This window comes from Salvelinus sp. IW2-2015, unplaced genomic scaffold (genome assembly GCF_002910315.2).
Source record: "Salvelinus sp. IW2-2015 unplaced genomic scaffold, ASM291031v2 Un_scaffold2329, whole genome shotgun sequence".
Lineage (NCBI taxonomy): Eukaryota > Metazoa > Chordata > Actinopteri > Salmoniformes > Salmonidae > Salvelinus > Salvelinus sp. IW2-2015.
In genome coordinates this window covers 53,675-79,813 of record NW_019943654.1, presented here as the reverse complement: position 1 = coordinate 79,813, position 26,139 = coordinate 53,675, and the positions used below count along the sequence as shown (strand labels likewise).

Here is a 26,139-nt window from a genome sequence, read left to right as displayed (position 1 = left end):
AGGTACTCTAGGTCGGGTGAACAAAAGGACTTGAGTTTATGTATGTTAACACAATTACACCATGAGTAGTTAATCATGAAACATACACCCCCGCCTTTCTTCTTCCTGGAAGGATCTTTATTCCTGTCTCCGCAATGTACTGAAAACCCAGCTGGTTGTATGGACGGGGACAGTATATCCAGAGCGAGCCATTTTTCCGTGAAACAGAGTATGTTACAATCCCTGATGTCTCTCTGGAAGGAGATCCTCGCCCTGAGCTTGTCTACTTTATTGTCCAGAGACTAAACATTAGCGAGTCATATACCAGGAAGTGATGAATGGGGTGCATGCCTCCAGAGTCAGACTGGAATTCTTAGGACCTAGAAGCGGAGTTGCCATATCTGTCGGTGCCATCTTTTCTAGAATACGTTTCTGAGTGACAGTGAGGGTTTTGCATAGTCACTTTGTTGCATTTTTTTGTGGGACTGTAAAAAAAAATCTGGAACTTAAAATAATGTTATGAACCGTTTCCCATGCTTTTATAATAATGGTTCTGTTCCGGAACAGTATAAATCACTTTTGTTTTCGGTTCTGATTCTGTTCCTCAACATTTTTTTCTAGTTGCCTACCCCTGATATGCAGCATGTACTGTAGTCACAATCAATCAATCAAACAATCATTTTTATTTCATTTTTTATTTAACCTTTATTTAACTAGGCAAGTCAGATAAGAACAAATTCTTATTTACAATGACGGCCTACCCCGGCCAAACACGGACGGATGTGATAAAGCCTGGGTCATTATGGGAGTGATTTCTTTCTCTCTCTCTTTTTGTCTCTCTGTCTCTGTGTGTGTGTCTATGATTGTATGTTAATTTGTGTTTCGTGATGCAAATGTACTATGCTTTTCTGTAATTTCTACTCATAATCACATCCACACAGGAAAGCTGTCTTCTCTCTCAGTTTCTAAACTAAACTTGTGATAATGAGTTAGTTCAGGGTTCACCATGGTTCATCACAACAAGCAGCCAGGAATCTCAGTCTAATTCTGTCTCCCTCCGGAACATCTTCACACAGAGACAGGCAGGCAGAAAGACAGGGGCCTAATCAGCCTGTAGTCTTATTCAGCATGTGTTGTTCTGCCTGCCTGCCTGGAACAACACACACACACACACACACACACACACACACACACACACACAACACACACACACACACACACACACACACACACACACACACACACACACACACACACACACACACACACACACACACACACACACACACACACACAGGCTGTAACAGCGGGGCATTGTGGAGCCCAGACACCCTAATAATGATGCTGTCTAACCCCACTCTTGGGAAAGAAGCTGGTAACTATCTGTGGTCTATCTTTGGAGGGATTTGGCACAAAACAACAGAAAACAAATTTGGCCCATCTGGAAAATGTGCTCTCTCATTAGGAACGAACTGCAATACATTAGACATGAGTATTTCTTCGACCTAGTGTCACTGGGTCCACTCCCATCCAGTCTTTGATCATCCTAACTTATTTTGGAAGTTTTCAGAAGAAGTTTTCAGTTGTTCCTGAAGGTTGCTGCCGGTGTACTTTCTTCCTCTTACTAAAACATTGCTGTGGTACTTTTTTCCTCTTACTAAAACATTGCTGTGGTACTTTTCTGTTGAAGTTTTCGGTTGCTGAAGTCAGCAGGCCTGGTGAACATTTCTCTCGAACTAAATCACTACCGCAGTACTGATCTGAGGAAGTTTCCGGCATACTTAGCTTTCCCATCTTCACTAAAACATAGGCTAGCGTCTGTGGTAGATAGCTATTGGATTATAGTTCTTGCCTCAGTAACTGACTTCTACAGATTTAGATTAAACAGAGGGTGACTTTCAGTCATAGCCCGTTGTCTTTTAGGCCCATTTAGACTGCCAGAGTATGTCTGGCGCCATCTCTCTCCCTCCTAGCCAGCCTCCCAGACCAGCCAGCCTCCCAGACCAGCCAACCTTTCAGCCTCCCAGCCCAGCCAGCCTCCCAAGCTCTCAGCTCAGCTAGACAACAGGCAGCACTGATGAAGCAGGGAGACAAACGGAGCAGCAATCACAACCATCTATTTGATTTCACCAAGTGTACAGAGTTGGTGAGACTAAGAGCTGTATTTGGGACCAGGTAATTCAGAATGGGAAAAGTCTCTCAGGCACTCACTGATCTCCTGGAGAAGTCTCAGAGGAAGGAAGATGAGAAGTATTCAGGTGAGACAGCAGAGATTTAACACAAAGAGACTCTCTCTCTCGTCTATTGAACATCAATACACAACATCCCCAATCAACTTCCTCAACTCCATGACAGTCCTGTCAGACATTCCATGGAGTGGATGATTTTCATGTTCTCCTCAAAGTGGTGTGTGTATGCATTTCTGTATGTATGTACAGTACCTTCAGAAGGTATTCAGACACCTTGACGTTTTCCTTTTTTTATGTTAGGTTACAGCCTTATTCTAAAATGGATTAAAAAAAATAAAAAATCCTCATCAATCTTCACACAATACCTCACACAAAGCAAAACAGGTTTTTAGAAATGTTTGCTAATTTATAAAAGATGCAAAACTGAAATATTACATTTACATAACTATTCTGACCCTTTACTCAGTACTTTGTTGAAGTACCTTTGGCAGCGATCACATCCTCAAGTCTTCTTGGGTATGACGCTACAAGCTTGGCACACATGTATTTGGGGAGTTTCTCCCATTCTTCTCTGCAGATTTTCTCAAGCTCTGTCAGGTTGGATGGGGAGCGTCGCTGCACTGCTATTTTCAGGTCTCTCCAGTGATGTTCGATTATGTTTAAGTCCGGGCTCTGGTTGGGCCACTCAAGGACATTCAGACACTTGTCCTGAAGCCGCTCCTGCGTTGTCTTGGCTGTGTGCTTAGGGTTGTTGTCCTGTTGGAAGGTAACTCTTGGCCCCAGTCTGAGATCCTGAGAGCTCTGGAGCAGGTTTTCATCAAGGATCTCTCTGTACTTTACTCTGTTCATCTTTGCATCGATCCTGACTAGTCTCCCGGTCCCTGACGCTGAAAAACATCCCCACAGCATGATTCTAACACCATCATACTTCACCGTAGGGATGGTGCCAGGTTTCCTCCAGACGTGATGCTTGGCATTCAGGCCAAAGAGTTCAATCTTGGTTTCATCAGACCAGAGAATCTTGTTTCTCGTGGTTTGAGAGTCTTAGCGGGCTGTCATGTGCCTTTTATTAACTTCTCTGCGCTACGGATCCCTTTTACGGGATCACTTTCCTAAACAACCGCTAGAATTGCAGGGCGCCAAATGCATAAATATTACTAAAAATATTTATAATCATGCAATCACAAGTGAAATATACCAAAACACAGCTTAGCTTGTTGTTAATCCACCTATCGTATCAGATTTTGAAGATATACTTTACAGCGAAATAAATCCAAGCTTTTGTGAGTGTAGCAATCAATGCTACAACAGCTAGCCCCAAATTAGCATGGTCACGAAAGTCAGAAAAGCAATAAAATTAATCGCTTACCTTTGATAATCTTTGGATGTTTCCACTCACGAGACTCCCAGTTACACAACAAATGTTCTTTTTGTTCGATAAATATTAATTTATCACAAAAAAACGCTATTTGGGTTGCGCATTATGTTGAGAAAACTACAGCCTTGTTCCGTTCGACAAATTCCAAAAAGTATCCGTAATGGTCGTAGAAACATGTCAAATGTTTTTTATAATCAATCCTCAGGTTGTTTTTAACAAACATAATCGATAATATTTCAACCGGACCATAACCTATTCTTTAAGAGACAAAAGGAAAATGGGGAGCCACTCTCTCGCGCGCAGGAACTATTCAGATGGACACCTGACCTCTTTTGAAACATCTCGCTCATTTTTCAAAATAAAAGCCTAAAACTATGTCTAAAGCCTGGTCACACCTTGAGGAAGCCATTGGAAAATGAATCTGGTTGATACCCCTTTAAATGGAGGATAGACGGTCCAGGAAACACAGAATAAAATAAAAAAATATCACTTCCGGGTTATAATTTCTCAGGTTTTCGCCTGCAGAATAAGTATTGTTATACTCACAGACAATATTTTGGCAGTTTTGGAAACTTTGGAGTGTTTTCTATCCTAATCTGTAAATGATATGCATAATCTACGATCTGGGCCAGAAAAAATGTCAGTTTACGTTGGGAACGTTTAAAAAATGTTTTTTTTTTAAATTATGATGTCAAGAGGTTAATCCCATTGAGAACTTGTGGTCAATCCTCAAGAGGCGGGTGGACAAACAAAAACCCACAAATTCTGACAAACTCCAAGCATTGATTATGCAAGAATGGGCTGCCATCAGTCAGGATGTGGCCCAGAAGTTAATTGACAGCATGCCAGGGCGGATTGCAGAGGTCTTGAAAAAGAAGGGTCAACACGCAAAAGATATTGGACTCTTTGCATGCTCAACTTCATGTTAATTGTCAATAAAAGCCTTTGACACTTATGAAATGCTTGTAATTATACTTCAGTATTCCATAGCAACATCTGACAAAAATATCTAAAGACACTGAAGCAGCAACTTTGTGGAAATTAATATTTGTGTCATTCTCAAAACTTTTGGCCACGACTGTACTGTCCTGCTAATAGGCCCATAGTGGCGCTGTACAACGTGACCGGTCAGGAGTAGGCTACAGTACTACAGTAAGAGCAAAATAATCCTAACATTTCCACACCCTAATTATAGTCTAACTAAATCCCAAACAGAGATTAATTGAAAATAAAAATCTCATTGATTTATCAAGACCAGTCCCCATGCTTGTCTCAGAGCAGCTCTGTCTTGACCTCTGAATGCTGTCTTTCCCCCTTCCACTTGCCTCTTCATACATTTTGAAAGAGTATTTTCCAGTAAGCATAATCAGTGCTTAACTCCCCTTGCGCTGGTCTGGAGCAGTGACTCAGTGACGCAGGGTACCGTACTAAACCACATTTTACCCTATGCCCGCAGAATAATATCAAAACTTTTAGTTGAGCAACCACTGTATCAACCACTGTAAGAATGCTGGTTCATTGGACTGATAGCTCAGCATTCAACACCATAGTACCCCCTCCCCAAGCTCATCATTAAGCTCGGGGCCCTGGGTCTGAACCCCTGAACCCTGTGCAACTGGGTCCTGGACTTCCTGACGGGCCGCCTCCAGGTGGTGAAGGTAGGAAACAACACCTCCATTTTGCTGATCCTCAACATAGGGGCCAAACAAGGGTGCATGCTCAGGCCCCTCCTGTACTCTCTGTTCACCCATGACTGCGTGGCCACGCACGCCTCCAACTCAATTATCAAGTTTGCAGACTACACAACAGTAGTAGGCCTGATTACCAACAATGACGAGACAGCCTGCAGGGAGGAGGTGAGGGCCCTGGGAGTGTGGTGCCAGGAAAATAACCTCTTACTCAATGTCAACAAAACAAAGGAACTGATCGTGGACTTCAGGAAACAGCAGAGTGAGTATGCCCCTATCCACATCGACAGGACCGCAGTTGAGAAAGGGGAAAGCTTCAAGTTCCTCGATGTATACATCACTGACGATCTGACATGGTCCACCCACACAGACAGTGTGGTGAAGAAGGTGCAACAGCGCCTCTTCAACCTCAGGAGGCTGAAGAAATTTGGCTTGGCCCCTAAAATCCTCACAAACTTTTACAGATGCACAATTGAGAGCATCTTGTCGGGCTGTATCACCGCCTGGTACGGCAACTGCACCGCCTGCAACCACAGGGCTCTCCAAAAGGTGGTGTGGTCTGACCAATGCATCACCGGGGTCAAACTACCTGCCCTGCAGGACACCTACAGCACCCGATGTCACAGGAAAGCCAAAAAGATCATCAAGGACATCAACCACCCGAGCCGCGGCCTATTCACCCCTTTATCCTCCAGAAGGTTAGGTCAGTACAGGTGCATCAAATCTTGGACCGAGAGACTGAAAAACAGCTTCTATCTTAAGGCCATCAGACTGTTAAATAGCCATCACTAGCTGGCTTCCACACTGTCATGTAACCCTGCACCTTATATACATACTGGCCACTTTAATAATGGAACACTAGTCACGTTAATAATGTTTACATAATGCTTTACTCATCTCATATGTAAATACTCTATTCTATTCTACTGTATTTTAGTCAATGCCACTCGGACACTGATCAATCTAATATTTATATATTTCTTAATTCCATTTTTTTAAACTTTTAGATTAGTGTGTATTGTTGTGAACTGTTAGATACTACTACACTGTTGGAGCTAGGAACACAAGCATTTCGCTACACCCGCAATAACATCTGCTAAATATGTGTATGTGACTGTCTGTCACATACACATATGACTGTCTGTCTGCTGAAAATCTTTGCCTGTGTGTGTAAGCTACCAGGCCCTCCCCCTACGAATCATAGGCTACTGTAGCCTAGCCTACTGACCTTACAAGAGAGATTCAGAAATTAGGGAAAGCAATTTGTATTTAGAGAAGAATGGATTAACATATTCAATGCTAGTTAAGGATACTATAGTTATCATTTTTGACATTGAATTTATTAGTAACAAAAAGGTAAGACATGTATTTTAATTCTGGTGCCAATCTGTACACACAAGCATGTTAACGAGAAGACATTCAGAATTCTTTCAAAGAAGCCGCTCCTCTGTATAATTCTTTGGGACTAATTCAGATCATGTCATAACAACAAGATGCCCAGCGCTTCCACCCTCTCTCACCCCACCCGCAAAATGTCAGCTTGCCCGCTACATAGGGAAAGGGGGATACCTAGTCAGTTGTACAACTGAATGATAGCTTAATTACATTGGGTCACAATCACAATAAAACATATATTTTTTGGGAGGGGTGAGTCAAAATAAATCACTCACGGGACAGTTATGGCCCCCTGCCTATTGCTGACCGCTGCTGTATGTGATGACGAGTTAGCTTGTCTCAGAACAACTATCCAACCAGAGTACTCAGAACGTCTTACCTTTCTTCTCAGAAGTGATGGAGCGTAGTCGTTTGTCCTGCTTGTCCAGTCTCTGTAGCAGGGCCTGTTGTTCTGAGTCTCTGCTCTGTCACAGACCCTTCACTTGTTCTCTGTCCTCATCTCCCAGGCCCCAGGCTCAGACACCTCCTCACACAGCCAACACAGCTTTGTCTGGAACACACACACAAAACACTCAAGGCGTCCGCATGCTTTCCAGACGGAACATTTCAGAAGAGTTTGTGCATATATTATATTATGATGACATTTTGTGATGTTTTTGGAAGTTTATCATCTGTTTGGGCACACGAAGTTGGACGCCGAAGTCTACGCCCCTTCGTATGTGATTTGTAGGGATTCTTCAATAAAGTCTATGTTGTCATTCAATGAGGGATAACTCGTTTCATGCAAATTTTTTCATGGTTAAAAACAGCACCAAACATAAAAAAAAAAAAATTGTAATGGGTAGATGGGCTTTAATATTGTAGATAGATTGTAGCTTCTATCAATGTAGTTTCTACAAATTCAAAATTAAATACACTTTTTTGCTAAGAGTATTATTATATTATTGTTCGATTGACTATGACTCTTCAAATCACCCAGCAGTGCTATTTGCAGAGTTAGCTCCAAGTAAATGTTGAAATTTGTCAGCCAGTACTGAATCTGCAACCAAAAACAAGACACATATGGACAGTACCAAAACAAGAATAATAGTAAAGACATCACAACTGTGAAATAACACATATGGAATCATGTAGTAACCAAAAAAGTGTTAAATAGATGAAAATATATTTGAGATTTGAGATTCTTCAAAGTAGCCACCCTTTGCCTTGATGACAGCTTTGCACACTCTTGGCATTCTCTCAACCAGCTTCACCTGGAATGCTTTTCCAACAGTCTTGAAGGAATTCCCACTTATGCTGAGCACTTGTTGGCTGTTTTTCCTTTCACTCTGCGGTCCAACTCAGACTGGAACGAATTGCAAAAATCACTGAAGCTGGAGACTCATATCTCCCTCACTAACTTTAAGCACCAGCTGTCAGAGCAGATCACAGATCACTGCACCTGTACATAGCCCATCTGTAAACAGCTCATCCAACTACCTCATCCACATACTCTTATTTTTATTTTTTGCTCCTTTGCACCCCAGTATCTCTACTTGCACATTCATCTTCTGCACATCTATCACTTCAGTGTTTAATTGCTCAATTGTAATTATTTCGCCACTATGGCCTATTTATTGCCTTACCTCCCTTATCTTACCTCATTTGCACACACTGTATATAGACTTTTTTTCCTATTGTGTTATTGACTGTACGTTTTTTTACTTTCATGTCTAACTCTGTGTTGTTGTTTGTGTCGCACTGCTTTGCTTTTTTTGGCCAGGTCGCAGTTGTAAATGAGAACTTTTCTCAACTGGCCTACCTGGTTAAATAAAGGTGAAAATAAAAATAAATAAAAAATAATAATAATCCCAAACCATCTCAATTGGTGAGGTTGGGTGATTGTGATTGTGGAGGCCAGGTCATCTGATGCAGTCTCATCACTTTCTTCTTGGTCAAAAGCCTTTACACAGCCTGGAGGTCCTGTTGAAAAACAACATGATTGTCCCCCTAAGCGTAAACCAGATAGATTGGCGTATGGCGCAGAATGCTATGGTAGCTTGAAAAATCACAAGACAGTGTCACCAGCAAAGCACCCCCACACCATCACGCCTCATCATCTGCCATTGTTCACAAAACATCTTAGTTAGATCTTAGTAAATTGCACGACTACGATCTCCTCAGCAAAAACATACAAATTAATGACAGATTTCTTGAGCTATCTATTTGAAGAAGTGGCTATGGCGCTCAAAATGGGCAAACGTGCTATTGAATAGAATATTGAAATAGGTAAAGGTTAATGTGTTTTGTACGAAGATAGTTAAGGTTAATGTGTTTGTACGGCAATAGAAAGGTTATGTGTTTGTACGGATAGGTAAAGGTTAATGTGTTTGTACGGAATAGGTAAAGGTTAATGGTGTTTGTACGGAATAGGTAAAGGTTAATGTGTTTGTACGGAATAGGTAAAAGGTTGAATGTGTTTGTACGGAATAGGTAAAGTTATTGTTTGTTACGGAATAGGTAAAGTAATGTGTTTGTACGGAATAGTAAAGGTTCAAATTATGTATGAACAGGTATGTGTGTAGGAGTGTGTGTGTGTGGTGTGTGTGTGTGTGTGTGTGTGTGTGTGTGTGTGTGTGTGTGTGTGTGTGTGTGTGTGTGTGTGTGTGGTTGTGTGTGTGGTGTTGTGTGTGTGTGTGTTGTGTGTGTGTGTGTGTGTGTGTGTGTGTGTTGTGTGTTTGTGTGGTGTGTGTGTGCTGTGTGTTGTGTGTGTGTTTTTGTGTGCCTTACCTTGAGTTGTCCTTGAGTCCTTGGAAGCTCTTATGTCCTATCCTAGAGATGTGAGGATGGACTCCTGTTCTGTTTCTAGATAGACAGTCTGTCCTCTAGACCAGCTACAGCTTTCCTCAGACCCTCTACTACAGTCCTCTCTCGCAGCCACACACTCACCTGAGAGAAAGAGAAGAGCAGAAAAGAGAGAAAGAGTGAAAATGTGCAACCCCTTTTGGACCCAGGACCAGGATTGAGAAAACACTGTTCTAGACAAGCCAAACTTTCTCTGACCCCCTCCTTTGGCCCTCTCTCTGACCCTTTCTTTGGCCCTGTCTTTTGACCGTCTCCTTTGGTCCTCTCCTCTGACCCCTATTTGGTCCTCTCTTCCGACCCACTATTTTGGTCCTCTCCTCTGACCCCTCCTTTGGTCCTCTTCCTGACCCTGTCTTTTGACCCCCTCCTTTGGTCCTCTTCTCTAACCCCCTATTTTGGTCCTCTCCTCTGACCCCTCCTTTGGTCCTCTCCTCTGACCCCTCCTTTGGTCCTCTTCTTGACCCTGTCTTTGACCCCCTCCTTTGGTCCTCTTCTTTGACCCGGTTCTTTGGCCCTGTCTTTTGACCCCCTCCTTTTGTCCTCTCCTCTGACCCCTATTTTGGTCCTCTCCTCTGACCCCATTTTGGTCCTCTCCTCGACTCCCATTTTGGTCCTCTCCTCTGACCCCTTTGGTCCTCCTCTGACCCCCTTTTGTCCTCTCCTCTGACCCCTTTTTGGTCCTCTCCTCTGACCCCCTCCTTTGGTCCTCGTCTGAACCCCTCCTTTGGTCCTCTTCTCTGACCCTGTCTTTTGACCCCCTCCTTTGGTCCTCTCCTCTGACCCCCTATTTTGGTCCTCTCCACTGACCCCCTATTTTGGTCCTCTCCTCTGACTCCCTATTTTGGTCCTCTCCTCTGACCCCTCCTTTGGTCCTCTCCTCTGATCCCCTCCTTTGGTCCTCTCCTCAGACCCCTTCCTTGGTCCTCTTCTCTGGCCCTGTCTTTTGACTCCCTCCTTTGCGGCTCTCCTCTGACCCCCTATTTTGGTCCTCTCCACTGACCCCCTATTTTGGTCCTCTCCTCTGACTCCCTATTTTTGTCCTCTCCTCTGACCCCCTCCTTTGGTCTTCTTCTCTGACCCTTTCTTTTGACCCCGTCCTTTGGTCCTATTATCTGACCCTGTTCTTTTGCCCTGTCTTTTGACCCCCTCCTTTCGTCCTCTCCTCTGACCCCCTCCTTTCGTCTCTCCTAGAGCCATGCACTTCACCTGGAGGGAGGAGACAGAGTCAGAACAACTCTATGGCAACACATTATCAGTCAGAAAAACTCTATGGCAACAGCATTATCAGTCAGAACAACTCTATGGCAACAGCTATATCAGTCAGAACAACTCTATGGCAACAGCATTATCAGTCAGAACAACTCTATGGCAACAGCATTATCAGTCAGAACAACTCTATGGCAACAGCATTATCAGTCAGAACAACTCTATGGCAACAGCATTATCAGTCAGAACAACTCTATGGCAACAGCATTATCAGTCAGAACAACTCTATGGCAACAGCATTATCAGCTGCTGTTCATTATCTAAAGCTACTAATCCAAAGCTCTGTGACTATTTCATTGTGTTCAATATCTCTATCGGTTCAAAACTGTGGAAGACGATTCAAGAAGAGGTTAGGCTATGCTCACACTTACAATAATGTTCCAGTCATAATAGACTCCAGAGACTGACTAGACACACAACCTTAAACGTCTGACCTCTCTCTCTTTTTCCATTTAACCCCCTTCTGAACCGTTCTAGTGTCAACTCTTCCTCCCCTCCATGGTGAACGGAGTCGATACTCTCAGGGTCTCTATGGGGACACATTAATCAATACAGCCATGTGTGTGTATCTATCTGGGACAATACATGGACTGTGGTAAGGGCTAATAAGGCCTGGAGCACTCAGTCAATACATTGACCTTGAGTTAGTTCAGTCAGATAAATAAACTGAGGCCCTGACAGAGGGGTTCTTTTGTACACTGTATAATACAGCGGTCATCAAGGGTGTGCAACCCAGCACAGACACACCTGATTCAGCCACTCAGCTGATGGTGTCAGGTGTGTTAGTGCTGGGCTGGAAGAAATGCCTGAGCAGCATGTCGTTCTCTAGGGGCCTCATTTAGAAACGTTTTGCTACGTACAAAATATGCCCCCAAAATATGCGTGCGCAAGTTCACGCAAAAGTTAGCATCAATTAAAACTGAATTTGACGTGAGGATGTACTTATCCTCCCGCTAACTTTAGACCATGCATGCACACCGTTTCCAGTGGTTGAAGTATTGCATTGCAAGATGGGAAAAATCAGCCCAAAAGCCTTGAGCAGGAGTACATGGTGACACGACACATATACAGAACAAAAGGACAGGAATCCTAACTACATATTATAACAAGATGCATTTATTTGCCGTTATCGAGAAGAGCAAGCGTTTTAAAATAACTAAAAACAGTCATCTATTTCCTATCGTTTATTTAATTCACATGATCATTGCAGAATAAATTCCTCACCCTTTCTGACTGTGATGGTTTCATCCTGGTGAAATAGCCTATAGGCCTATAACAAGTTAAGATAGGCTACCATTCATCCCACCTGTCATTTAATTGGACCCACTTCTCAGTAGTAAATAGATCAACTATTTCAAGCAGCCTATTTTGCTCGATGCGATTCGATCCGAAGTACCGTTTAACGGTAGAACAGACAATTCACCTTTTCCATAGACGTTTGTAGGCTACGTCTGAATACTGAAGTAGTCACACAAGAAATTACCATCAGCATCTCTCATTTAATTGGGCCCATTAGAAGGGCTATTATAATTTCAAGCTTTTTCTCTATGCAGATGACAGGGTGAGCAGTTTATTAACAAACAGTAGAATTTAACAGGTGAACAGAGTTAATCTTTTGCGTTGAGTTGTGTAGGCTACCACGACAAGCAGACCTACTGTAGTAAAACATTTTCAGAGTAGACAATGTTTCGGAATTCATGGGCAGTGCAGCATACAGGAAAAGGAGGACGGAGCACGCCCCCATTCTCATCGACAGGGCTGTAGTGGAGCAGGTTGAGAGCTTCAATTTCCTTGGCATGCACATCACCAACAAACTAAAATAGCCCAAGCACACCAAGACAGTCTTGAAGAGGGCACGACAAAACCTATTCCCCCTCAGGAGACTGAAAAGATTTGCATGGATCCTCAGATCCTCAAAATCTTTTACAGCTGCACCATCGAGAGCATCCTGACGGGTTGCATCACAGCCTGGTATGGCAAACGCTCAGCCTCCGATCACAAGGCACTACAGAGGGCAGCTGGCGTGGCCCAGTAAATCACCGGGGCAAAGCGTCCTGCCATCCAGGACCTCTATACCAGATGGTGTCAGAGAAAGGCCCTAAAAATTGTCAAAGACTCCAGCCACCCTAGTCATAGACTGTTCTCTCTGCTACCGCACGGCAAGCGGTACCTGAGCGCCAAGTCTAGGTCCAAGAGGCTTCTAAACAGCTTCTACCCACAAACCTATAAAGCTCTGAACAGCTAATGAAATGGCTACCCAGACTATTTGCATTGCCCCCCCCCCCTTCTATGCTGCTGCTACTCTCTGTTATTTTCTTTGCATAGTCACTTTAATAACTCCTACATGTACATATTACCTCAATTACTCGACCGGTGCCCCGGCACTCTGTACTGGTACCCCCTGTATATACCCCTCCACATTGACTCGGTACTGGTACCCCTGTATATAGCCTCACATTGACTCTGTACCAATACCCCTGTATATAGCCTCCACATTGACTCTGTACTGGTACCCCCTGTATATAGCCTCCACATTGACTCTGTACTGGTACCCCCTGTATATAGCCTCCACATTGACTCGGTACTGGTACCCCTGTATATAGCCTCCNCTCTCTCCTCTCTTCTCTCTCTCTCCTTCTCTCTCTCTCTCTCTTCTTCTCTCTCTCTTCCTCTCTCTCTCTCTCTCTCTTCTTCCTCTCTCTCTCTTCTCTGCTCTCTCTCTCTCTCTCTCTTCTCTCTCTCTCTCTCTCTCTTCTCTCCTCTCTCTCTCTCTCTCTCTCTCTCTCTCTCTCAGGTCGTATGACCTACTGGCTTTGACGATATGTATTTTGGAATCAGAGTTGGCCACTACCAGGTCAACTCCAATCCTGCCATGGTCTTCCCAAAACAAAGACTTTAGAGATCAACAAAAGACTCACTCAGGTATGTACAGTACACTTTTGGTGTCCAAAATACACTTCATAAAATACACTTCATAATAAATACATTTCATTAAAATACACTTCATAAAATACACTGTCAATAAAATACCACTTCATAAAATACATTTCATAAATACACTTCATAAAATACATCACATGAATAAAACTTCATAAAATACATTTAACATAATAAAAACTTCATAAAATACCATTTCATATACTGTCAGAAAAATACATTTCACATTAATGACACTTTAAAAAATACACTTCATAAATACACTTCATAAAATACACTTTCTATAGATCACAACAAAGTACTCCTGATATGTGAAATACACAGTAATGAGGGTGCTTCCTTCAATTGTAGGGGGATGATGCGCAGTCATTCTTTCTCAATCATATTAGTGCTTGGTTGAATGACCACGCATTGAATTTACACTTGACCAAGAGGAGTAATGTAACATAGTAATCTCTGCAAACCCCCAAAAAAAAAGGGGGGGGCAAAAAAAAACCAAAAAAGCCTAAATTTTTTCCCCAATTTGGGGACTTTTAGAGACTATGTACATGAACTAGGTACTCAGAGGAGAAGATGGATGATGTTGAACTATTGTACTTCATGAGAAAGGTTGACTCTGTACCGGGTACCCCCTGTATATAGCCTCCACATTGACTCTGTTACCGGTTTACCCCCTGTATATAGCTCCACATTGACTCTGTTACCGGTATCCCCTGTATATAGCCTCCACTATTTACTCTGTACCGGTACCCCCCTGATATAGCCTCCCACATTGACTCTGTACTGGTACCCCCTGTATATAGCCTCCACATGAACTCTGTACCCGGTTTACCCCCGTATATAGGCCTTCCACATTGACTCTTGTACCGGTGCCCCCTGTATATAGCCTCCACATTGACTCTTGTAACCGGTACCCCCTGTATATAGCCTCACCAATTGACTTCTGTACCGGTACCCCAGTATAAATAGCCTCCACCTTGACTCTCACCACTAATGTACCGGGTTGCCCCCTGTATTTAGAGCCTCCACATTGACTCTGTACCGGTTACCCCCTGTTATATAGGCCTCCACATTGACTCTGTACCGGTACCCCCTGTATATAGCCCCTGTATATAGTTAATTATTTTGTTACTTTTATTTTCTATTTCCAATTTTTACTTATCTATTTTTTTTTTTACTTAACACTTATTTTAATTGTTGTGTTAAGGGCTTGGAATGTAAAGCATTTTCACTTAAGGTCTACACTTGTTGTTTCGGCGCATGTGGACACATTACATTTGATTTGATTGGGATTCATTTGAACTTATTGTATGTCATGAAGCAAGAACAAGAAGTTTGTAGCCACAGATCAGATCAGTCACTTAGTTCCTTCATTGTTGTTATTTTTCTAATCTTGAATCCCTGCCAACAACTACAAAAACTGTTTAACTCTATAATTGGTAATACACTACGGTAATACAACATTGTATTATTACTGCCACTTACAATGTTGCTGGTGCAATGCAATACATGGCTGCCTATGCTTTCTACCCTGTACTGTAAAAGTCACACTTGGTGAGAGATTTACAACAGTGTTTCAAGCAGGCATAAACCAAACCAATCTTCCCTCAGATTTAAGGCCAGGACATGGAGGGCGATAGCCATCCTGACTCATCTCTTCTCTGTATCGCATGCCTCTCTTATTAAATCAGCTGTTTGGTCTGCCCAGAACAATGCAACACAACACACACTACGCACACACAGCACGCACACACGCACCGTCACGCACGCACGCATGCCGCACGCACGCACGCCACGCACCGCACACACGTCTTATCCAGATCCAGACTGTAATCTCAACATTCAGGTTTTGTCAGGCTCATGGTGAGGTAAGTGATTCTTTCCAGGACCTTCAGAACCTAGCCCTCCTTAAATAGACTTGACGGAGACTCTAATTTAGATGGTTCAGTGACAGATCCAAGCAGGTCCGCTAGACTTGGTTTTAGACTGACCTAGTTGGGCTGCCCTCCTCCCCATCCTCAGCCTCCATATAGGCGGTGTGAGGGCTGGTAGACTGCCTAAGTTGGCTGCCCTCCTCCCCATCCTCAGCCTCCATATAGGGGGTGAGGCTGGTAGGACTGCCTAGTTTGGCTGCCCTCCTCCTCCCCATCCTCAGCCCTCCATAATAGGTGGTACAATAGATGTGAGGCTGCCTTCAGAACTGCCCCTAGTTGGCTGCCCTCCTCCTCCACCATCCTCAGCCTCCATAACTGAGTGTTGCTTAGTGAGACGGTTAGACTGCCTAGTTTGGCTGCCCTCTCCTCCCAATATCCTCAGCCTCATATCAAGGGGGGTGAGACTGGTATTAGACTGCCTAGTTGGCTGCCCTCCTCCCTCCCCATCCTCAGCTCCATATAGGGTTGTTGATGTCTGGTAGACTGCCCTAGTTGGGTGCCCTCCTCCTCCCCATCCTCAGCCTTCCATTATAGCAGGGTGTGAGGCTGGTAGGACGGTCTTAGTTGGCTGCCCTCCTCCTCCCCATCTTCAATGCCTCCATATAGGGTGTGAGTCTGGTTTTAGACTGTCTAGCTTGGCTGCCCTCCTCCTCCCATCCTCAGCCTCCATTTATAGGTGACGGTGAGGCTGGTTAGCACTGCCTAGTCTGCGCATGCCCTTTCCTCCCATTCCTCAGCCTCCATATAGCGGTGTGAGGCTGGTAGTCTAGACTGTATCTAGTTGGCTGACCCTCTCCTCCCCATCCTCCGGCCTACATATAGGGGTGTGGAGGCTGGTAGATGCCTAGTGGCTGCCCTCCTCCTCCCCATCCTCACAGCCTCCATATAGGGTTGTGGTGTTTACTGTGGTGTGTGGAGGGGGTTATTGTGTGTGTGTGTGTGTGTGAGTTTGGGGTGGGGGTTATTAGTGTGTGTGTGTAATGCGCTGTGTGTGTGTTGGTGGGGGTATTAGGTGTTGTGTGTGTTTGGGGGGTATTCGTGTGTTGTGGTGTTTGGGGGGTATTAAGTGTGTGTGTGGGGGGGGTATTAGTGTGTGTGGGGGGGGGTATTAGTGTGTGTGTGTGTGGGCGTGGGATTTAGTGTGTGTGTGTGTTTGGTGGGTATTAGTGTGTGTGTGGGTGTTGGGTGGGTATTAGTGTGTGTGTGGGGGGGGGGGGGGATTAGTGTGTGTGTGTAGCCCACTCTGTATATGATCGGGGTTTGACAAAAACACTGAGATAGAAAAACACAGGGCTGAAATTTTACTCCCTTCATGAGACACACACACACACACACACAAACACACACACACACACACACCACACACACACACCACACACACCACACACAACACACACACACAACACACACACACACACACACACACCACACACACACACACACACACACACACACAACACACACACACACAGTGGCTGCTCTGTAATCTATCAGAAATTGTGATTATAGCCTCTCCATTCAGAGATGGGGGAGGGAGTTGTGTGTGTTTGGTGGTTATCATAAGTAGATTAAAACAAGATGGACCAATGTAACTTTTTACCAGTAACAGGCCTGTAAACTGCCTGTTAACTGCTTGTTAACTGTTTGTAATGCTGTAACAGCCTGTAAACATGCCTCTGTAACAGCCTGTAACTGCTTGTAACTGCCTGTTAACAGCCTGTAACTGCCTGTAAACTTGCTTGTTAACTGCCTGTAACTGGCCTGTAACAGCCTGTAACAGCCTGCAACAAGCCTGTAACATGACTGTAACTGCCGCTAACTTGCTTGTATCTGCCGTGTAACTGCTTGTAACTGCTTGTAAACGGCTGTAACAGCCCTGTAACTGCCTGTAACTGCCTGTAACTGCCTGTAACTGCCCGTAACAGCCTGTAACAGCCTGTAACAGCCTGTAACTGCTTGTAACTGCTTGTAACTGCCTGTAACAGCCTGTAACAGCCTGTAACTGCCTGTAACAGCCTGTAACAGCCTGTAACTGCTTGTAACAGACTGTAACTGCCTGTTAACAGCTGTAAACTGCCTGTAACTGGCTGGAACAGCCTGTAACTGCCTGTAGCAGTTGTAACAGCTATAACAGCCTGTAAATAAAATATCCAATACAGAAACAATTATATATGTTACAATTCAGTAACACACACAAGGGCAAAGTGTCTGCAAGAAGACTATCATTGTATAATTCTCTGCGTTGAATAATGGATACCAGTAATGAAATGACTGGACTGTTGCATATACAGTGTGTCTAGGTCCCTTCTAAATGATGTTCTCTCTGTGTTATTCATCTCTCTGTTCTCCATCTTCTTCAGATTCGCTGCTCACCTCATCACAGGAGTTCTGGAGTATAAGGAAATATATTTGACACGTGAGTTCTCTGAGTCCAGCTTATAACGCTCCTCTCCTCTCTCCTCTCCTCTCCTCTTCCCTCTCTCCTCTCCTCTCCTCTCCTCTCCTCTCCTCTCCTCTCTCTCTCCTCTCCTCCCTCTCCTCTCCTCTCCTCTCCCTCCGTCTCTTCCATCAGAGTATTGTAGAAGAAAGTATTAAAGATTGTAAAATAATAAAGGGAAATAAACAGAATATATAATATAAGACTGGATAAAGTTCCCTGTAGAGCAGCTGAGGTTGTCCCAGGTGATCTGAGTCTGTGTCTGTGTGTCTCTAGGGCCCTGCCTCCTGACAGGAGGGCGTTGCCGTGGACTATCTCGGGCCGGCTGTCTGGGACCCCTCTGTGTGATGAAGCAGTACTACCGTCTCTTCAACACATTACCGTCGGCCCGGCCTCAAGAGGGACAGCTCGTCATCCACGAGGCTGGGTCCACCGAGCAGGAGCACATCATCGTTGCATGCAAGAACCAGGTCAGAGAGAGACTAAGGTTCCGTATTCCAGCTGCACCCTACTCCCTATGGGCCCTGGTCAAAAGTAGTGTACCCTATTCCCTATGGGCCTGGTCAAAAAGTAGTGCACCCTATTCCCTATGGGCCCTGGTCAAAAGTAGTGCACCCTATTCCTATGGCCCTGGTCAAAGTATGTGCACCCTGTTCCCTATGGGCCCTGGTCAAAAGTAGTGCACCCTATTCCCTATGGCCCTGGTCAAAAGTAGTGCACCCTATTCCCTATGGGCCCTGTCAAAAGTAGTGACCCTATTCCTATGGGCCCTGGTCAAAAGTAGTGACCCTATTCCCTATGGGCCCTGGTCAAAAGTAGTGACCCTATTCCCTATGGCCCTGGTCAAAAGTAGTGCACCCTATTCCCTATGGGCCCTGGTCAAAAGTAGTGTACCCTATTCCCTATGGGCCCTGGTCAAAAGTAGTGTACCCTATTCCCTATGGGCCTGGTCAAAAGTAGTGCACCCTATTCCTATGGGCCCTGGTCAAAAGTAGTGACCCTATTCCCTATGGGCCTGGTCAAAAGTAGTGACCCTATTCCCTATGGGCCCTGGTCAAAGTAGTGCACCCTATCCCTATGGGCCTGTCAAAAGTAGTGCACCCTATTCCCTATGGGCCCTGGTCAAAAGTAGTGCACCTATTCCCTATGGGCCCTGGTCAAAAGTAGTGACCCTTTCCCTATGGGCCTGGTCAAAAGTAGTGGCACCCTATTCCCTATGGGCCCTGGTCAAAAGTAGTGCCCCTATTTCCTATGGGCCTGGTCAAAAGTAGTGTACCCTATTCCCTATGGCCCTGGTCAAAAGTAGTGTACCCTATTCCCTATGGGCCCTGGTCAAAAGTAGTGCACCCTATTCCCTATGGGCCCTGGTCAAAAGTAGTGTACCCTATTCCCTATGGGCCCTGGTCAAAATAGTGTACCCTTTCCCTATTGGGCCCTGGTCAAAAGTAGTGCACCCTATTCCCTATGGGCCCTGGTCAAAAGTAGTGCTGACCCTATTTCCCTATGGGCCTGGTCAAAAGTAGTGCACCCTATTCCCCATGGGCCCTGGTAAAAGTAGTGCACCCTAATTCCCTATGGGCCTGGTCAAAAGTAGTGTACCCTATTCCCTATGGGCCCTGGTCAAAAGTAGTGCACCCTATTCCCTATGGGCCCTGGCTCTGAAAGTAGTGCACCCTATTCCCTATGGCCCTGGTCTAAAGTATGTGCACCCTATTCCCCATGGGCCCTGGGCTTAAAAGTAGTGCCACCCTATTCCCTATGGGCCCTGGTCAAAAGTAGTGTACCCTATTCCCTATGGGCCCTGGTCAAAAGTAGTGTACCCTATTCCCTATGGGCCCTGGTCAAAAGTAGTGCACCCTATTCCCCATGGGCCCTGGTCTAAAGTAGTGCACCCTATTCCCTATGGGCCCTGGTCTAAAGTAGTGTACCCTATTCCCCATGGGCCCTGGTCTAAAGTAGTGCACTATATAGGGAATAGGGTGCCATTTAAAAAATAAATCACAGTAATAAATATAATACATTGTATCTCTATGGACGCAATTACACTTACAGTGATCTCAGTTATCACTACTGTACAGCTACAAACATTGTCCACATTTACAAGGCATGTTAGGTCCCGTGTGGCTCAGTTGGTAGAGCATGGCGCTTGCAACGCCAGGGTTGTGGGTTCATTCCCCACGGGGGGACCAGGATGAATATGTATGAACTTTCCAATTTGTAAGTCGCTCTGGATAAGAGCGTTTGCTAAATGACTTAAAATGTAAAATGTAAATGTAAATGTGGTCACCTCAAATATAACAGCTAACGACATTCCAAAACATTGTGTGTCCACATTGACAAGACAAGAGATATTAGTGTAGAAGTATAACTTCATTTCGTTGGTTGTGTTTCGTCTCTGTTGGAGGTTTAGGATTCCCACGAGTCAGTGTTGTAAATAAAAACTTCCTGTCGATCCTCCCCAAGGCTGTGTCGTATACGGTAAAGTTCAAAGGTCATAGGCAGAAAACGGTCGAAAACGMCGACATAAACAACAGACAATGTATAGGTCACAGACGGAATCATAAACAAACAACCGGTTGACAGTTAACACCGTGTCCCAGTCTGGAGTTATCTTTTACAATGAATCTCACTTCCCGTCACACGAACGCATCACCAAATATCTCACAAAGGCTAAAAGGGAGGACGGGAGGAGGAGGAGGAGGAGGGGAGAGTCCTTCGTACCTGGAGATGGTTCCAGGCACTATCAATCAGGGACACATATTAAGGAGCCATCCATGTGGAGAAACAGACTACTAACTAAATTACCGCTGATTGAATTTGTCTGAGAGCCTCCTTGAGTCACAAGGACAATTGATCGCGYCGTAGGGATTCATGTTTTCAACCTTGTGTGCCAAATGACATCCTATTCCCTATGTAGTGCACTACATTTGACCAGGGCTCTTGTTAAAAGTAGTGCACTACCTAGGGAATAGGGTGGCATTTTGGGACATGGAGGTTCAAGCAGGCGGTGGCGGTACGTCGTTAACCTCTGCCTCTCTTACTTTGCCTTCATTAGTCAGCAGCCTATTGGGGTCTAATGACTGATGTGTTTGCATTGGTAGGTTTTAGTTTTTTAACAGCCTATTGACCCAACGTGTCTGATTGAGTGATACATTGAAATGCTCCTTGGAGAAAAGMCTTTTATAGATTTTGTAATGCCAGTAATCTATTTTGAGGTCTTATGATGAAGCAAATACACTGTATCTTATCGTCTTTTTTTTGTTGTTGTTGCTTCCTTAGAAATACATTTTTAATCAGATGTATGTTTTAATCTGTGATATTCTACGTGGAAATACCATCACCTTTTTTCAATGTCCACGACAAAATTTCCCTCTGGGAGCAATAAACCCCCCCCCTCCCAAAAAATCCAATCCTATTTAAAAAAAATAAATAATAATAATAATTCTTATTTTGTCTTCTTCTCAGTTCTTTGTGTTGGACCTAGTGGTAAAGGAGAAAAAACTGAACGAAATGCACATCTTGACCCAGCTGGAGAAGATAGTAAAGATGGCAGAGAACACAGAGGAGAGACAGCCTTCGTTTGGTCTGTTGACGTCTGATGGAAGAACAGAATGGGCCCGGGCTAGAGACGTACTCATCAAAGGTTTCACTTCAACCATCTTATTGTCTACATTAAATATCACAACTATAATAATAACACTAATATCAAATAACTATTTAAATCATAGTAATAATTCGAAATAAACCATGGGAAGACTATGAAAACAAATATATTTGCATAAACTGACCTCGTCTGTCTGTACGCCTGCCTGTCTGCATGCCTGTCCGCCTCCCTCCCTCCCTCCCTCCCTCCCCTAGATTCAGTTAACAGAGAGTCGTTGGCTGTGATCGAGAAGTGTCTGTGTGTGGTGTGTCTAGACGACACCAGTGGGGTGGAGTTTGGGGATACCAGCCGAGCCCTGCTGATGCTCCARGGAGGAGGCCATGASAAGATGGGGGCAAACCGCTGGTATGACAAGCCAATGCAGGTAGGGCGATGCCAACCCTGGACCCTTATTCATAAAGTGTCTCGGTGTAGGAGCGCTGATCTAGGATCAGTTTAGCATTTTAGATAACAAAGAATAAGATGATATGGACAAAGTGTGTGTGTGTGGGGAGGGGCTGATCCTAGATCAGCACAATACAGGTCCTGAGACCATGGAATGGAATATAAATGTTTGTTTCAGTTTGTTGTAGGGGAGGACGGAGTCTGCGGAACGGTGTGCGAGCACTCACCCTTCGAGGGAATAGTTCTGGTGGCGTGTACTGAATACTTGATGAAATTCATGTAAGTGAACTAGCCAAACTAATTTACATCTATGTGTCCATATGGACAGTGTTAAATCTGATTAGGTGGAGTTCTATTCTAGGTCCTGGTGTCCCCCAAGGTTCTATTCTAGGTCCTGGTGTCCCCCAAGGTTCTGTTCCAGGTCCTGGTGTCCCCCAAGGTTCTGTTCCAGGTCCTGGTGTCCCCCAAGGTTCTATTCTAGGTCCTGGTGTCCCCCAAGGTTCTGTTCCAGGTCCTGGTGTCCCCCAGGGTTCTATTCTAGATCCTGGTGTCCCCCAAGGTTCTGTTCCAGGTCCTGTGCTTTTACATCTGAGAGTTCATATTTACTCACCAAACACACAAAGTATTTCATTACAATATAGTTAACGGCAAGTTTATTGCATTAAATCTTAAATCAGATATTTTACATTTTACTCATGAGACACATGAAGAGGTTAATGTTTTGCAGTGTAGTTCACATTTACAGGTAATATATTATTAGAGGTCAGTAATGAAACAGGTAATATATTATTAGAGGGTCCGTGATAAAACAGGTAAATATATTATTAGAGGTCCGTGATAAAACAGGTAATATATTATTAGAGGTCCGTGATAAAAACAGGTAATATATTATTAGAGTCAGTAATGAAAACAGGTAATATATTATTATAAAAGTCCGTCGATAAAGCAATATGATGTCAATGAATAATACATTATAATAATAGTAAAACACTAATCTAAGGAAGTCAAGTGATTGTGCTCTCTCCACCGGACAGGAAGTCCCTCCAAGATGGGGAGGCCACCAACGTGTCGGAGCTTCCTACTCCTCGCAGACTGCTCTGGAAGACCACACCCGACATCCAGGACCTCCTGAAGGCCTCTGCTGAGAGACTGCAGAGGCAAGACACACACATGTGCATGCAWGATTGCACACATACAAACATGGACACACATATAAGCACTTTTTAAAAAATCGTTTTAATTAAAGACAATCACAGTAAGTTACTTAAATTGTTACCCGGAAATGATTTGACACGGATATAAAAAAACAGAGGCATTAGGAACTTTAACATATATTCATATTTCCTTRTCCTTAGGTTGGTTAGAGAACTTGACATGGATGTACACAAGTTTGAGGTCTATGGAAAAGAATTCATCAAGAAACAGAAGATGAGTCCAGATGCGTACATACAGGTGGCTCTACAACTGGCCTTTTACAGGTGTTGTACACCTTTAAGAACGTTATCTAAAACGACATGTTGTTGGTTGTTTTAGTCCTGTTCCAACACATTTTTCATTTGATTACAATCTTTACTACTTATTGACAGTCATTTTAATTTAACTAAAAACCTAAGAAAGAAACTATTTTCCTTTGTTCACACATMAAGTGAATTCAGCCTCCATTGATATACAGTAGCGATATTTATTTTGCTTTGTGATTTCTCAGATGCAATGGACGGCTGGTGTCCACTTATGAGAGTGCTTCTATCCGTCGTTTCCACGAGGGCCGGGTGGACAACATCCGCTCAGCGACCCCCGAGGCTCTGGCCTTCGTGAAGGCCATGACGGACGAGAAGACATCTCTCTCTGTGAGTCATTTTTCTTACTTAGCTCCCCATTATGGTCTTCTCCCATAATGCTGTTCATCGTGTCCTCTTCTCCCATAATGCTGTTCATCGTGTCCTCTTCTCCCATAATGCTGTTCATCGTGTCCTCTTCTTGGGCGATTAGGCCTGGCTCTCAGTCGGTCTTCCAATTCATCCCAAAGGTGTTCGTTGAGGTTCAGTTCGGGGCTTTGTGCAGGCCAGTCAAGTTCTTCCACACTGATCTCGACAAACCATTTCTGTATGACCTCGCTTTGTGCAGGGGGCATTGTCATGTTGAAAACAGGAAAGGGCTTCCCCAAACTGTTGCCACACAGTTGGCAGCACGAATCATCTAAATGACATTGTATGCTGTAGCATTGAGATTTTCCTTCACTAGAATAAGAGGCCCGAACCATGAAAAACAGCCTCAGACCACTATTCTCCTCTACCAAACTTTACAGTTGGCGTATGATTCGGCAGGTATCATTCTCCTGTCATCACAACCCAGATTTGTCAGTTGGACTGCCAGATGGTAAAGTGTAATTCATCACTCACGAGAACGCATTTCCACTGCTCCAGAGTCCAATGACGGAGAGCTTTACACCATCCCAGCGAGGCTTGGCTTTGCTGATGGTGATTTTATGCTTGTGTGCAGCTGCTCAGCCATGGAAGCCCATTTCATGAAGCTCCCGACGAACAGTTTCTTCTGCTGACGTTGCTTCCAGACGCAGTTTGGAACTCGGTAGTGAGTGTTGCAACCGATGGATAGACGATTTAAGCGCTTATCGCTTCAGCACTCGGCGTTGGTGAGCTTGTGTGGCCTACACTTCGTGGCTAAGCCGTTGTTGCTCCTAGAAGTTTTTCACATCACAATAACAGCACTCAAGTTGACCGAGGGCAGCTCTAGACAGACACTAGACAAACTGACTGGTTGGAAAGGTGGCATCCTATGACGGTGCTGCGTTGAAAGTCACTGAGCTCGTCGTTCGGCCCATTCAACTGTCGTGTTTGTCTATGGAGATTGCATGGTTGTGTGCTCGATTTTTTACACCTGTCAGGAATCGTGTATTGTATTTTACAGTATAGTATTGTAATTGTGTATTGTATTTTACAGTATAGTATTGTAATTGTGTATTGTATTTTATGTATTGTAATCGTGTATTGTATTTTACAGTATGTAATGTTTAATGTGCAATCAATCCAAATAGTTATCATTATAGTAGTACATTTGAGTATATCATACTCTGTATGTTTTTACTTTACAGACATACATTTTCTATTCCTCAAAATCTGGGGTAGACAAACCACTTTACATGTTACATCTGTAGGTTTTACCAACGGTTAAGTGATCATCAATCGATGAAAATCATCCACACACACACATTATGGGAGAAGAGGACATGATGAACAGCATTATGGGATAGAAGGACATGATGAACAGCATTATGGGGAAGAGGACATGATGAACAGCATTATGGGAGAAAGAGGACATGATGACAGCATTTATGGGAGAAGAGGACATGATGAACAGCATTATGGGAGAAGAGGCATGATACAGATTAGGGAGAAGAGGACACGATGAAAAGCATTATGGGAGAAGAGGACATGATGAACAGCATTATGGGGAGACATGATGAACGCATTAGGGAGAAGAGGGCATGATGAACAGCATTATGGGAGAAAGAGGACATGATGAACAGCATTATGGGAGAAGAGGACATGATGAACAGCATTATGGGAGAGGACATGATGACACCATTATGGAGAAGAGGACAGATGACAGCATTATGGGAGAAGAGGACATGATGAACAGCATTATGGGAGAAGAGACACGATGAACAGCATTATGGGAGAAGAGGAACGATGAACAGCATTAGGGAGAAGAGGACATGAGAAACAGCATTATGGGAGAAGAGGAAACGATGAAACCGCATTATGGGAGAAGAGGACACATGAACAGCATTATGGGAGAAGAGGACATGATGAACAGCATTATGGAGAAGAGGACAGATGAACAGCATATGGGAGAGCGGACACGATGAACGCATTATGGGAGAGAGGACCGATGAACAGCATTATGGGAGAAGAGGACACGATGACAGCATTTATGGGAGAAGAGGACACATGAACAGCATTATGGGAGAGAGGACACGATGAAGCATTATGGGAGAAGAGGACACGATGAACAGCAATTATGGAG

The 26,139-nt window shown here is 44.1% G+C and overlaps 1 pseudogene; it reads left to right on the top strand.

Annotated features, from left to right (window-relative positions):
- LOC112073646 (choline O-acetyltransferase-like) overlaps positions 1-26,139 on the top strand; it is a 46,338-nt pseudogene that overhangs the window by 10,792 nt on the left and 9,407 nt on the right.